Consider the following 14,965-nt stretch of genomic DNA (forward strand, 5'->3'; position numbering starts at 1 on the left):
GGCCCCAGGTCTTCTGTTCGTGTGCTCGTTTGTGGCAAAAACAAATATGACCAAAGCCCTGCCACGCGGAAGTAAAAGTGGAGTGATGCCATGCTGACTGGAAGTAGGGTTTCCATTTTTTTCAAAATCAAAATAAATTTTTCTGCATTAAACATTTGGGGGACTGACCTGTGACTAAAATAAATAAATAAACTCATTAGCCAATGACGATGCACCCCTGAATAACAATAAAAAACACCTCACCGATATGAGAGATTTGCATCAGAACTACAATAAATAAATAAATAAATAAATTAATTATATATATATATATATATATATATATATATATATATATATATATATATATATATATATATATATATATATATATATAAACTCTAGCCAATGAATAATAAAAACACCTCACCCATACGAGAGGTTTGTTTCAAAACCACAATAAATTAATAAATAGATATAAATAAATAAACAAACTCATCAGCCAGTGAAGAATTATAAAAAAAATAACACCTCGCCCATTCGAGAGGTTTGTTTCAGAACTACAATAAATAAATAAACTCATTAGCTGATGAATAATAATAATAAAATACCTTGCCCACATGACAGATTTGTTTCAGAACTACAACAAAATAATTAAATAAATAAATCAGGTAATGCAAAAAGAAGCAGAACAAACTGTAAAGAAAAGGGCATAATTACAAAAATCAAAGGCTTACACAGTTACATTTGTTCACACCTTAGGCTTTATTATTAAAATGACTTTTTTGTTTTTTAACAGAATTTTCATCTTTCTCTGGTTATTTTTTCTGTGATATTTCAGATGTTTTATTTGAATATTCAGACACAAATCTGATTTAATAGAAAAGAGGTTGGTTGTAATTTCTTTCTTCAGCTTGCCTCCATGTGAACAGTCAAAGCTTTAAATGATCATGAAGATAACATTTCCACTGAAGATGTTTTGTGGAATGTACTATGCAAATATTTGAGCTGGTCTTAAACATGTCCATGATGTAATGGACACTCTGGCATTCTTGTTGTATCTAACATTTATACCACTGACAAATTAAAGCAAAAACCTTAATCAGTGATTGGAGAAACACAACAAATGCTGCCATCCACAGGGTACAAGGGGTCACTGAAGGGTTTAATGAATATGAAAAAGATGTTAATCATATGTTGCATCTCAATTTAGCTGAACATTGAACTGTTAAACAGTACTTTCCAACACCATCAGCAAAACATCACATGATGGAATATCTTTTGGGAAAAAAAATGGCATTCCGTGTAACAGTAGAACAATTCACTTGCTCCACAATACGATGCACATAACAATTCATCTACTGTTATTTGATACATATCATAATGCATAATTACATTGCTGTTCACACTAATTATGTAGAAAATAATTTGTGGTGGATGTTTAACTTTAAGAAGCAAATTATTCTTAAGTATTAATTGTATTCCTTGTTAGCTGTTTCCTGTTTGTATATTTTATGAATTCTGATTATTTTGCAAGTGGTTTATTATTTGAAGGTTTCAAATACAAAACCCAGGAAGTCAATTTGTTTAATAGAGAAAAATGCATTTTAAAATGGGGATTTAAAGGAAAACACATTTGAAAATGCACAGATTTCCATCAATAAAATGAAAATGGCACATGCATATTGTTTAATATATTGCACACTCATAGTTACCTAAGCAGCCAAGTTTATGTTTGCCTCAACTCAAAATTTGTGATTTTAGAGACATTGGGTTTTGCATCTGAACAGTTTATTTCTTCAGTGCAGCAGCTGAATTTTTATAGTATCGCAAAAGTCACTTCAAAAAACATTCTGATGTGATACAGGCAAGATTATGCAGATACACACAATATCCCAGGGGTGCTGGAAGTAGGGGTGCTAAGGGGGCTCCAGCACCCCCTGCATCTCAGGAGTGGTAGTTGCAAGGAAATTAAGTTTTCAAAACAAATCAATTTAAAAATCATTTTCTTTTATGTTAATAGTAGAATAAAACCAAACTTTTTTTAAATTTGATTTTATTATAAAATATTCAGTGTATTTTCTGTGTATCTGATGCGCAAACAGAGACAGATGGATTACAGGGCATATTTGATTACAGTGATTACATCAATTGATGAGTTGCATTATTTTTTGTTTTGTGTTGTTGTTGTCCGTGGATCTGATGAGAAAACCTGCAGTCTTTGTGTGAAAAAAGACCCATTCTTTTGTTTAAATCTGAAAACACTTTTTTTCTTGGCTGTCTGCAATTATTGATGGTGGGAGTTATTTGATTGTTTAGTGGTGGCCAAGTGGTTAGTGCACTTGGTTTCAGTGTGGAAGGTTGTTGGTTCAAACCCCACCTCACCCATGTAATGTGGAGTGGAGCTGCATTAGGAAGGGCATCCGGCATAAAACCTGTGCCAATTATACATGCAGATCCACCTCAGATTTGCTGTGGCGACCCTGAGTGAAAAACAAGCGAGCAGCCGAAGGGATTTACTTTTTAGTGTTTTAAATTTAAAAAAGATACTGCGTTGAAATATAGTTATGATGAAGTGTGTTTGTTTCTGTGGTGTATTAGAAAGTTGCAGCTTAGTAAGTCCCTTCGGCTGTTCCTTGTTTGCACTCGGGGTCCTCACAGAAAATCTGAGGTGGATCTGCATGTTGAATTGGCACAAGATTTACAATGGATGCCCTTCATGACGAAACACCACACTACATGGTGAAATTTGGCAGGGGTGGGGTATGAACCAGGAACCTTCTGCACTGAAACCAATTATTTTGTTTATTTTTTATTTTTTTTTGTTTTTTTGTTGCTGATTCGCATTATGGCACTGGCGTCGTGTCCAGGGTGCAACCCACCTACCATGACCCTTAATTGGAGTATAGAAAATGAATGGATGGATGATTCACATTGTTTTGTGACAGTATATTTTTTTTTCTGTTGAAAAAAAAAAATCAAATAATGGAAGTGTAATCCAGGGCAGCATGGTGCCTTATTGGTTATGGGAGGTCATTGGATCGATTCTCATCTGTGGCTTTTCTGTATGGAGTTTGTATGTTCTCCCCGTGTTTGTGTGAGTTCCCTCCAAGTGCTCTGGCTTCCTCCCACATCCAAAAGACAGGCAGGTTAGGTGGATTGGAAAGTTTAAATTCTCTGTAGGTGTGTGTGCAGGTGTGACTGTGCTTGTTTGTCTATACAGTGAAGCAAATAAGTATTTGATCCACTGTCAATTTTGCAAGTTTTCCCACCTACAAAAAAATGCAGAGGTCTGTAATTTTTTTATCATAGGTACACTTCAACTGTGAGAGACAGAATGTAAAAAAAAAAAAAAAAAAAAATCAGAAAATCACATTGTATGATTTTTAAATTACTTTCCATTTTATTGCATGAAATTACTTGATACAATAGAAAAACAGACCTTAATATTTGGTGCAGAAACCTTTGTTTGCAATTACAGAGGTCAGACATTTCCTGTAGTTCTTGACAAAGTTTGCACACAATGCAGCAGGGATTTTTGTCCAATCCTCCATACAGATCTTCTCCAAATCTTTCAGGTTTGGAGTTTCAGCTCCCTCCAAAGATTTTCTATTGAGTTCAGGTCTGTAGACTGGCTAGGCCACTCCAGGACCTTGAAATGCTTATTACAGAGCCCCTCCTTAGTTGCTCTGGCTGTGTGTTTGGGGCAGTGGTGGGCACACTTCCGATAATCCGATAACAGATAATTATCGAAAATAATGTTTTCTTTATCGGATTATCTTTTAAAATAACTTTAAAAAACATTATCGGACCAATTATCTTCCGCTTAATCTTTGTCCAATAACTTTTAAACCGATAAACAAAGCTAAACAGCGACAAACATTTTTAAAATTAGTTTAGCACTCACCTGTTAAAAGTTTTGTAACAGACACAGAGCCATAACCTTTGCAAACAGAAGAGAGCCGCTTGTATAAAAAGCATCTCAATCATGTGCAGACAAAAGAGAAACAGCCCCAAAAGAAAAAAATACATTTCCTTTTACATTGTACTAAAAGGCTGCCGATATCACCTCAGTCATCCAGAGGCATACGTTTTTAAGTTATGGTTCAAATTTTAACCAAAGAAATTTTGGACAAGTTATTTAAAATTACTGTCATGTCTGAGTTTTATTAAGTGAAAATATCAGATATATGTTTTAGTTTTAAAGTAATGTGCTAATTTTTAAGGTTTTGTGAGCACATCCTGTGACCCGCAATGCATTTTGGGTAGGATGATGTAATCTCAGTACATCTAGACAGGACAAATGCATTTCAGACACTCTGTTCAGGCTCCACAGACAACAGCATTAAACTCTAGTGCCTAAAACTCTCTTGAATATATTCTCTGCGTTTATAGATGTTTATTTTATTTGCATTTGTTAAATTCCACGCATTTTAAATGTAGCAGACAGGGATTACTGTATCTGGAATTTTGTTTTCAAGGCCTCTACTGGTCAGTAGTGTTCACTAAGCGTGTGGGAACCAGTAGATAGCAGTGTTCTATTTATTTTGACCCCGGTTATGTCAGATGATTGTCAAATCAACTTTTTGGCTTTACAAATGGCTTTTTTTTGTGTGCAATGAATGTATACATTATACAAGTTTCACTTTTTTAATGGAATCATAACCTTATTTCTTTTTCAAATTCTCCCATTTTTTGCATCCAGCCTTATTTCCTTTAGAAATTTCCTTGACAAATAATATCAGTCTATTAGGACGTCAGGTTATGTGTTACACATATACATGTGTGTGTATATATTTTCCAACTTATTCCCATTGATGAAACACTTCATTTTCTGCCTGAAAGCTTATTAGATGAGTGTGTTCAGGGCTCCGTTTGTTTACAAAATGCACACATGTTACAGACCTTGAAATCCAACAGCAGGGATTGATATTATCCAAAGATTTATGAACATACAAATTAACGTGCTTATCCTTTATCATGATTTTCTCCGTTGTGAGATATAAAAGTGTCTTATCGTAGCGTTCGTGTGTATGTGCGTTATAACGCAGCGCACAAGCGACGTTACGGTATTCTTCAGAACAACAACATACGCAACATGCATCCAGCAGCAGACACGCTGCTGTCATAGACAACTGCCTGTAAAGTTTTTTGGCAAGTTATAACTTTCTAAACAGCGTAATTTGTAATGAAAGCCGCTTCATTTGTGCGGCTCTTTCGGCGCCATGTTTGTTTTTTCAGAGACAGCAGTAAGCTCCTCCTACCCCTCCAAACGGAGGGATTTGTAGCCCTTCGCCTTCCCCTCCGCCTCGCTCCAAAAAGAGGCACTTTTACCCAGAATCCTTTGCGATCTGTCTGTTACAAAACCTCAGAATTAGTGCATTACTCAACATTAAAAGATATATGTTATATTTTAACTTTGTACAAATGACATAATTGACATTAATGGAGTTATTCTATCGGTATTAATGTTATTTATAATCAAAACCATAAGTCAGCATGACTTTATTTTTCAAGACCTGCGCCTGACCGGAGCATCATAATAGATAGCGAGTTGGCTTTATGACTGCTCTTTGAGTGCCTCAGTGTTGGGAGCTCTGTAGTAAAAACGAGCATCCAGCAGGGACATAATGTAGAAAGAAAAGTGTTGTCTCATTGTCGGGGTCTGTATTTATTTTTAATATTGTTGTAAGCTATTAAGTTTGTTCTACTACTAGTTGTAGATGTGTCAGAGGTAATATTGGAATTTATCGGTTATCTGTAACTTCCGATACATTTTTGGGTGGTTTATTGTTTTATCTTTATCGAAGATAACTTTTTCAGTTATCTGATTATCTGTTATCGAAGTTAATTTTTTTGGTTATCTGTGCCCACCACTGGTTTGGGGTCATTGTCATGCTGGAAGACCCATCCATGACCTATCTTCAATGCTCTTATTGAAGGAAGGATGTTGTTTGCCAAAATCTTGTGATACATGACCCCATCCATCCTCCCTTCAAAACGATGCAGTCATCCTGTTCCCTTTGCAGAAAAGCACCCCCCAAAAAAATAACGTTTCCACCCCCATGCTTCACAGTTGGGATGGTTTTCTTGGGGTTGTTCTCATCTTCCAAACATGGCAAGTGGAGTTGATTCCAAAAAGCTCTATTTTGGTCTCATCTGACCACATGACCTTCTCCCATGCCTCTTCAGGATCATCCAGATGGTCATTTTCAAACTTCAAATGGGCCTGGACATGTGCTGGCTTGAGCAGCGGGACCTTGCTGCCCTGCAGGATTTTAAACCACGACGGCATCATGTGTTACTAATGTAATCTTTGTGACTGTGGACCCAGCTGTCTTCAGGTCATTGACCAGGTCCTCCCATGTAGTTCTGGGATTTCTCAGAATCATCCTTACCCCACGAAGTGAGCTCTTGCATGGAATCCCAGACCAAGGAAGACTGACAGTTATCTTGTGTTTCTTCCATTTTCTAATAATTGCACCAACAGTCGTCTTCTCACCAAGCTGCTTGCCTGTTGTCCTGTAGTCCATCCCAGCCTTGTGCAGGTCTACAGTTTTGTCGCTGGTGTCCTTAGACAGCGCTTTGGTCTTGGCTGTGGTGGACAGGTTGGAGTGTGATTGATTGAGTGTGTGGACAGGTAAGGAGTGCAGAATAGGAGGGCTTCTTAAAGAAAAACTAACAGGTCTGTGAGAGCCAGAATTCTTGCTGGTTGGTAGGTGATCAAATCCTTATTTCATGCAATACAATGCAAATTAATTATTTAAAAATCATTTAATGTGACTTTCTGGATTTTTTTTTTTTTTTTTTGGGACTCTGTCTATCACAGTTCAAGTGTACCTATGATAAAAAAAATTACACAGCTCTCCATTCTTTGTAGGCAGGAAACTTGCAAAATTGACATTGGATAAAATCTTTATTTGCCTCACTCTATGTGGCCTTGCGACAGACTGGTGTCCTGTCCAGGGTCACTGTCACTGCTGCAATAGGCTCCAGCACCACCCCCCACCCCCCGCGACCCATAATTGGAGTAAGCGGTTGAAGATGAGTGAGTGAGTTAACTGTAATCCAAATACACATTATTTAAGCCAAAACAGTTGAAATGTGCAATCTCAGTGTGACGTCAAAGAGGAACATCAGGTTCAGTGAGCTGAAAACAGTGTCAATCCTCACAAAAAGTTCAGAGAAACAATATTTTTTGTCAGTGTCTGTGTCTGAAAGCTTGTTTGAAAACAACAGAGAAGATAACGTGGTAGTTATACTTAATGATCAGATGGTAGGTTTGAGCCAAATGAATCCACACAACAACAAAGGGGGCAAATATAAGAGAGATTGACGGGATGGAGGTGACAGTAAAGGAATTGCTCATGATTTACAAAAGCCAAATAATACTAAATGTTGATTTCTATTTATTAAATTAAATATTAATTACTATGTATTATATATAAAATCCAAGGATTTTGCTAATATAAATGTAACACTAGACTGGTCCACATGCACACTTGATTTTTTTATTTCATTATTAAATGTGTATTTCCCACCTGCCTTCAACTCTTCATGTGGACACCATGGGTCCAGTGCTCATGTTCAATACAGGTGGTCCAAAGAGCAGAGTTTGCTCCTAAGGTGGCAGTGCACTGACGCAGACGAAATGTGGTGTGCTGGTCGGTTGGTCTGACATTTGTCAATGTGTAAGTCATAGCCCAGCGCACATCTGTAAAGCAGAGGTGTACTGTACATAATAATGTGTCCATAATATGACCTCAGTCATTCATTCCGAACCCCGTCCTCTGTCTCTCTCTTGCAGAACACACATATTTTAAAAAAAATGTAAATTACCTACCATGACTTTTCAGCTCTGAGACGTTATTTCATGAGACTCCTCAGTACGCAGTTTTGTCTTTTCCTGGGAAAAATAGCAGATAGTGCATTTTGCTTTAGCAAGTCTTTTCAGATCCTTTTTATTCCAGTTTCAGAAGAAACGTGCGTCCTTCCATGAAATGATGATCAGAAAAATGAGCACCAACTATAGATCCAATTTGTAGCTCTCCCACAGCTGGTGTAAAGCCCACATTCTGTCTGTTGTCACTTTGATTTGAGCACTCAGCCACAACATACCTACAGTATGAGGCATATTTCCACATTAAATAACATAATTTCTAATCAATATCAGAGCTGCAGTCTGTGTACTTTCAAGATGGCTAAAAGCAAAGATTTCCTGAAGTGATGTCATATGCACCTTGGAAGGGGTAATTAACGTGTAAAATTTTAAATCTCATAAAATCATCAAATTGTCTGTTTATGACCCCTTTACTGGATTATTTGGACTTAATGCATCATGTAAAATAATGTTCATGTCAAGCATAACAAACCGTTTCAGTTGCACTTTAAGGCAAAGCCCACTTCTTTGGTGAGTGTTTGAACACTCCTACTTGGACATTATTATGGGATGTGAATGCGAGGAGTGGAGAGTGGTGTTTTGTCTCAGTCTGCTGACTTTGTTTAGACTATGAAAACATATTCTATCAGTGATCAAAATAGGTAAGGTTGCACTGATATTCAGTCAGACGTGTTTCCTTTCGTTTTATAGATGGTGACAATCACTGAGTTTTTTTTTTTTTAGGTCTGGTGGTATTTCTTCTTGAGTCCAGATTTTGATGATGAGTTGATGCAGTTGACATTAGAGAAAGAGACCTCCGACCTAAAAGAACTCAACGGAAATGCTGTCTTTCCTGGATGCTTTGTTGTTTTTAATGCTTTTAAGGGCATTGAGAGTTTCTTCAAGAGTTGGGGTTCAGTTGAGTTCTTTAACCATGTCTTGTCTTGGTAAATCACTGATCACTTCCTCGTCTTCAATGACTGGGTTGGTGTTCAAGAGGTCTTCAAAGTGTTCACCGATGTCCTCTCTGGTTGTCAGCAGGCTCACACCATTTTTGCTTTGAAGACGTGTTTATCCTTGGGTGGAGGGATTGCTATAGTGACACTGAAAAAGCCTCTGCTGTCATTTCTGTCAGAGAGGGCTTGGATTTCTGCAGCCTTGTTGATCCTCTGCTGATTTTTCAGTGTGCAAGTTTCATTTTTGCACATTTTCATTTTCATTTTCTTTGCTTTGCTGTAGTCAAAACTTCATTTGTCTCGCAAGGCTGGATCTTTCGATCAAGGAAAGCTTTTCGCTTTTGGGCGACAAGTCATTGGAGAGCCCGGCCATTCTCTTCAAACCAGTCCTGGTGCTTCCTCTTCTGCTGCCTTGAGTGTTTCTTGGCAGGCTGCTGTTATGGCTGTTGTCTGGGTGTCTTGGTGGCTTTCCTCACTTGTCTCCTTTTTGCATGGTCCCTTAGTTTATGAAACTGTGCTCCACACAGATTTACCATAGAATACCATACTGTTTGTATTTCTTTGTAGGTGATGTGAATAAAGTCCAAAACGTAATCAGTGTCTTGGAAATGTTCATGTATCCGTCCCCTGGCTTGTCTGCAAAAGACTGGATGTAAATGTGATTTTTATTTATTTTAATTCATGATGTATAGATTACTTTTCACTTTGAGTTTAAAGGGCACAATTTTAGAAATTTTAATATAAATGGCCTTCATTTTTGTTTTGTTTTTTAATGTTAAAAAATGAAAATGAAAATGTCAAAACTCAAGTCTAAAAGTCAAGTCAGCTAAATCCAAAGGTGCCCTCATACAACCCCAATTCCAATAAAGTTGGGACATTGTGTAAAATGTAAATAAAAATAGAATACAATGATTTGCAAATCCTCTTCTATATTCAAATTAATTCACAACAAAGACAAGATATTTAATGTTCAAAATGATAAACTTTATTGTTTTGTGCAAATATTTGCTCATTTTGAAATGGATGCCTGCAACACATTTCAAAAAAGTTGGGACGTGACAAAAAGACCTGAAAAGTTGATGAATGCTCAAAGAACACCTAAATGGAAACAGGTGAGTGTCATGATTGGGTGTAAAAGGAGCATCCCCCAATGGCTCAACCGTTCACAAGCAAAGATGGGGCGAGGATCACCACTTTGTGAACAACTCTGTGAAAAAAATAGTCCAACAGTTTAAGAACAATGTTTCTCAACGTTCAATTGCAAGGAATTTAGGGATTCCATCATTTGCAGTCCATAATATAATCAGAAGATTCAGAGAATCTGGAGAACTTTCTACATGTAAGCGGCAAGGCCAAAAACCAACATTGAATGCCCGTAAGCTTCAATCCCTCAAGTGCAAGTTAAAACTCACCATGCAAAGCGAAAGCCATACATCGACAACAAACAGAAACGCTGCCGCCTTCTCTGGGCCCGAGCTCATTTGAAATGGACAGACGCAAAGTGGAAAAGTGTGCTGTCGTCTGATGTGTCCACATTTCAGATTGTTTTGGAAATCCTGGATGTCGTGTCCTCAGGACAAAAGAGGAAAACGACCATCCAGAATGTTACCAGCGCGATGCCAGCATCTGTGATGGTATGGGGGTGTGTTAGTGCCCATGGCATGGGCAACTTACACATCTGTGATGGCACCATCAATGCTGAAAGGTACATGCAGGTTTTGGAGCAACACATGCTGCTATCCAAGCAACATCTTTTTCAGGGACATTCCAGTATATTTCAGTAAGACAATGCCAAGCCACATTCAGCACGTGTTACAACAGTGTGGCTTCGTAGTAAAAGAGTGCGGGTACTAGACTGACCTGCCTGCTGTCCAGACCTGTCACCCAGCGCAAAATATGACAACGGAGACCCCGGACTGTTGAACAACTGAAGTCATACATCAAGCAAGAATGGGAAAGAATTCCACCTACAAAGCTTCAACAATTAGTGTCCTCAGTTCCCAAACACTTACTGAGTGTTGTTAGAAGGAAAGGTGATGTAACACAGTGGTAAACATACCACTGTCCCAGCTTTTTTGAAACTTGTTGCAGGCATCCATTTCAAAATGAGCAAATATTTGCACAAAAACAATAAAGTTTATCAGTTTGAACATTAAATACCTTGTCTTTGTGGTGTATTCAATTGAATATAGGTTGAAGAGGATTTGCAAATCATTGTATTCTGGTTTTATTTACATTTTACACAATGTCCCATCTTCATTGGAATTGGGGTTGTAGAAATGTCAAATCTTTCAACAGGCTTCTAAGCCTAAACACAGAAGGAGATATGTATGTATGAAATCAGTCAACAGCATACAGCCTGGCCTAGGGTTTGAAAATGATTATTCTTTATTAATAAAACAGTTACCTGGCTAATGCCGCATTAGTGCAATTTTGAATCCTGCAACTGTTGATCTCAAACAGGTTTAGCCTACCTTCTTCTCGATCTATATTACTTTAAAATCAATTCAGCCATAACCCGTTGTGGGATTAGCAAGTAAACATATGTTTATACTGTGTGCACCAGTAGTGTGCAGTCTTAAGTTTTTAGACAAAGAAGAAAATTTTCATAAGGTCTGTAAAATTAAAGTCCAATCACTTGCTGATAAGTTGTGCAACTAAAAGTGGAATTGTTTGGCTTTACCCTCACACCACTTGTGAAGGTGGAGAATGGTGACTGTAATCAGTGTTTTGTGTTAGTCAGATTCAAGTACACAAAAATGACTGATATTACCTAAATTTTACATGATATGTGCTGGGAGACTCATGGAAGACTCACTGCAGCCAGATCCAGACTGTCAGTTGTTTTAAAGGGTTATTTACCAGATTCTGATGTTTGTTATTAGTGATTTGCCTATTCCTGCCGTGAAGAAATAAAATCAAAAAATAGACTGTGCAAGGCAGATTGACTGCTTGACCTTGATCTCGAAATGAAGTTATTGGGAAATGATCAGCAACTGCAATTTCCACCATTTCTGACTGATGTAAACTTTTGTCCATCACTGCCTTGAGGTCATCATTCGCTCTTTTGATTCCATCCATCCAATGTCATTTTACAATTTCTTCTTTATTGTAAAGGCAGGATTCACTAAACATGCTGCATGTGACTGTAGCTCTGCTCCAGATACACAAAAGCGATGTTTTCAGCCAAGCGTGACTTTGATAAAGTGCAGTGTGTTCCGAGAGGTACACAGTACATGCTGCACCAGCATGGACCCAGACGAGGCACTTTGACATAAATCAACTAGAGGTTTAGGATGAGAGTGTTCTGTCAAACGAGGTTTTAAACACACCGGTGTGGCAGTGAGACAACGCTTCCTTTTTTAGCTTCAGACTCACACCGGGTCAGCTGCGAGATGTGGATCTGGCAGCTGAGAAGCATCCAGGCATGTAAATCAATGTAGGAGCAGAACAGGAACACATGCACACTCAAATATGTAAGCAGTCAAACACATGCACACTTATATACTATGGAGAGCCACACACACACATTATAACAGTGTTGCATCAAACACCTTGTGAGGATGTTATGGTCAACCTCTCAACCCCAAGGTGTTTTTAACCCATCTTTCCAATGAACCGAGGTTTAAGACAAAACTTTTAAGAGTTTAGAAATACAATAGCAAAAGACAAATTTCAAATATGTATGCAGTGATGCTGGTAACGCGTTACTCTAATCTGACCACTTTTTTTAGTAATGAGTAATCTAACACGTTAATCTTTCCAAATCACTAATCAGATTAACGTTACATCTACAAGTCACTGTGCGTTACTATTATTTTTGCATTGTGGGTCGATAGCAGCATTAAACTCGGTCCGTGGGCAGGAGGTCGGGGTTCGACTGAACTGCCCACTTTAAGCGAGCTGTGAGCTTTTCATCCGCAACAGCTACAACTCGTCCTCACCTCTTAAAGCACAGTGACAACAGCACACCTGCACTGAGCTTTACAAAGACATTTTTATGCTTTTTTTCTCAGAGCCGCTCCGTATCTGCTGCTAAAAACAGCTGATCCTCTGCAGCACGTCAACAACTAACACTATTTTCCACTCAAATGCACCTAAACTCTTTTTCTGAGGAGCACATGATGTGAAAACGCAATAAAATTTTCTTACCTGTAAATCTGGTCATGTTTTCTGCATAAATAAATGTTATCCATTCTTTGTGCTCAAACGCCAAATCAGGGGCGAATCCAGATGGAATGGGGGCGTGGGGCAAGGATGTGCTCCCCCCCCACAACACCCCTAGATTAAAGGTCCGGTTTTGAAGCCTTTTTTTTTTTACTACAACTACTAATACTACTTAAAATAATAATAATTTCGACAAGTAAAATGTTGAGAGAATTTAAATGTTAGAAAAATGTTAGAATGAATTTAATAGTTACATTTATAAACAATGTACATTAGAAATTGCAAGTTTTACTGTTACAGTGCTGTCAACAGTTAAATATGAGGTCAAGAAAGAGGTCTTTATTTTACTTTTTGTAAAACAAGTATTTATTTTCATTGAAGCCAAGAAAGGGTGACTATAAAGTGAGTTTTGGCAAAACAGGTATTATTGTCATGTTGAGGTGGCAGAGGGTTGTTGTCGGCAGCTGGGGAAAGTAACTACAACCCCTGGCAAAAATTATGGAATCACCGGCCTCGGAGGATGTTCATTCAGTTGTTTAATTTTGTAGAAAAAAAGCAGATCACAGACATGACACAAAACTAAAGTCATTTCAAATGGCAACTTTCTGGCTTTAAAAAACACTATAAGAAATCAGGAAAAAAATTGTGGCAGTCAGTAACGGTTACTTTTTAGACCAAGCAGAGGGAAAAAAAATATGGAATCACTCAATTCTGAGGAAAAAATTATGGAATCATGAAAAACAAAAGAACACTCCAACACATCACTAGTATTTTGTTGCACCACCTCTGGCTTTTATAACAGCTTGCAGTCTCTGAGGCATGGACTTAATGAGTGACAAACAGTACTCTTCATCAATCTGGCTCCAACTTTCTCTGATTGCTGTTGCCAGATCAGCTTTGCAGGTTGGAGCCTTGTCATGGACCATTTTCTTCAACTTCCACCAAAGATTTTTAATTGGATTAAGATCTGGACTATTTGCAGGCCATGACATTGACCCTATATGTCTTTTTGCAAGGAATGTTTTCACAGTTTTTGCTCTATGGCAAGATGCATTATCATCTTGAAAAATGATTTCATCATCCCCAAACATCCTTTCAATTGATGGGATAAGAAAAGTGTCCAAAATATCAACATAAACTTGTGCATTTACGGATGGTGTAATGACAGCCATCTCCCCAGTGCCTTTACCTGACATGCAGCCCCATATCATCAATGACTGTGGAAATTTACATGTTCTCTTCAGGCAGTCATCTTTATAAATCTCATTGGAACGGCACCAAACAAAAGTTCCAGCATCATCACCTTGCCCAATGCAGATTCAAGATTCATCGCTGAATATGACTTTCCTCCAGTCATCCACAGTCCACGATTGCTTTTCCTTAGGCCATTGTAACCTTGTTTTTTTCTGTTTAGGTGTTAATGATGGCTTTCATTGAGCTTTTCTGTATGTAAATCCCATTTCCTTTAGGCAATTTCTTACAGTTCGGTCACAGACGTTGAGTCCAGTTTCCTCCCATTCGTTCCTCATTTGTTTTGTTGTGAATGTTCAATTTTTGAGACATATTGCTTTAAGTTTTCTGTCTTGACGCTTTGATGTCTTCCTTGGTCTACCAGTATGTTTGCCTTTAACAACCTTCCCATGTTGTTTGTATTTGGTCCAGAGTTTAGACACAGCTGACTGTGAACAGCCAACATCTTTTGCAACATTGCGTGATGATTTACCCTCTTTTAAGAGTTTGATAATCCTCTCCTTTGTTTCAATTGACATCTCTCGTGTTGGAGCCATGATTCATGTCAGTCCACTTGGTGCAACAGCTCTCCAAGGTGTGATCACTCCTTTTTAGATGCAGACTAATGAGCAGATCTGATTTGATGCAGGTGTTAGTTTTGGGGATGAAAATTTACAGGGTGATTCCATAATTTATTCCTCAGAACTGAGTGATTCCATATTTTTTTTTCCCTCTGCTTGGTCTAAAAAAGTAA

At 37.9% G+C, this 14,965-nt stretch overlaps 1 protein-coding gene and 1 long non-coding RNA gene across 14 annotated transcripts in view; both read left to right on the top strand.

Annotated features, from left to right (window-relative positions):
- Nucleotides 1–14,965, top strand: part of LOC117523394 (regulating synaptic membrane exocytosis protein 1-like) — a 343,959-nt gene that overhangs the window by 209,035 nt on the left and 119,959 nt on the right. The gene's annotated exons all lie outside the window — the stretch shown is intronic.
- Nucleotides 3,008–14,241, top strand: LOC117523397. Its single transcript, XR_004564494.1, has 3 exons — nt 3,008–3,080; nt 5,926–5,928; nt 14,230–14,241. It is a non-coding gene; the product is annotated as an uncharacterized LOC117523397 (long non-coding RNA).

The sequence above is a fragment of the Thalassophryne amazonica genome, chromosome 13, assembly GCF_902500255.1.
Source record: "Thalassophryne amazonica chromosome 13, fThaAma1.1, whole genome shotgun sequence".
Classification (NCBI taxonomy): Eukaryota; Metazoa; Chordata; class Actinopteri; order Batrachoidiformes; family Batrachoididae; genus Thalassophryne; species Thalassophryne amazonica.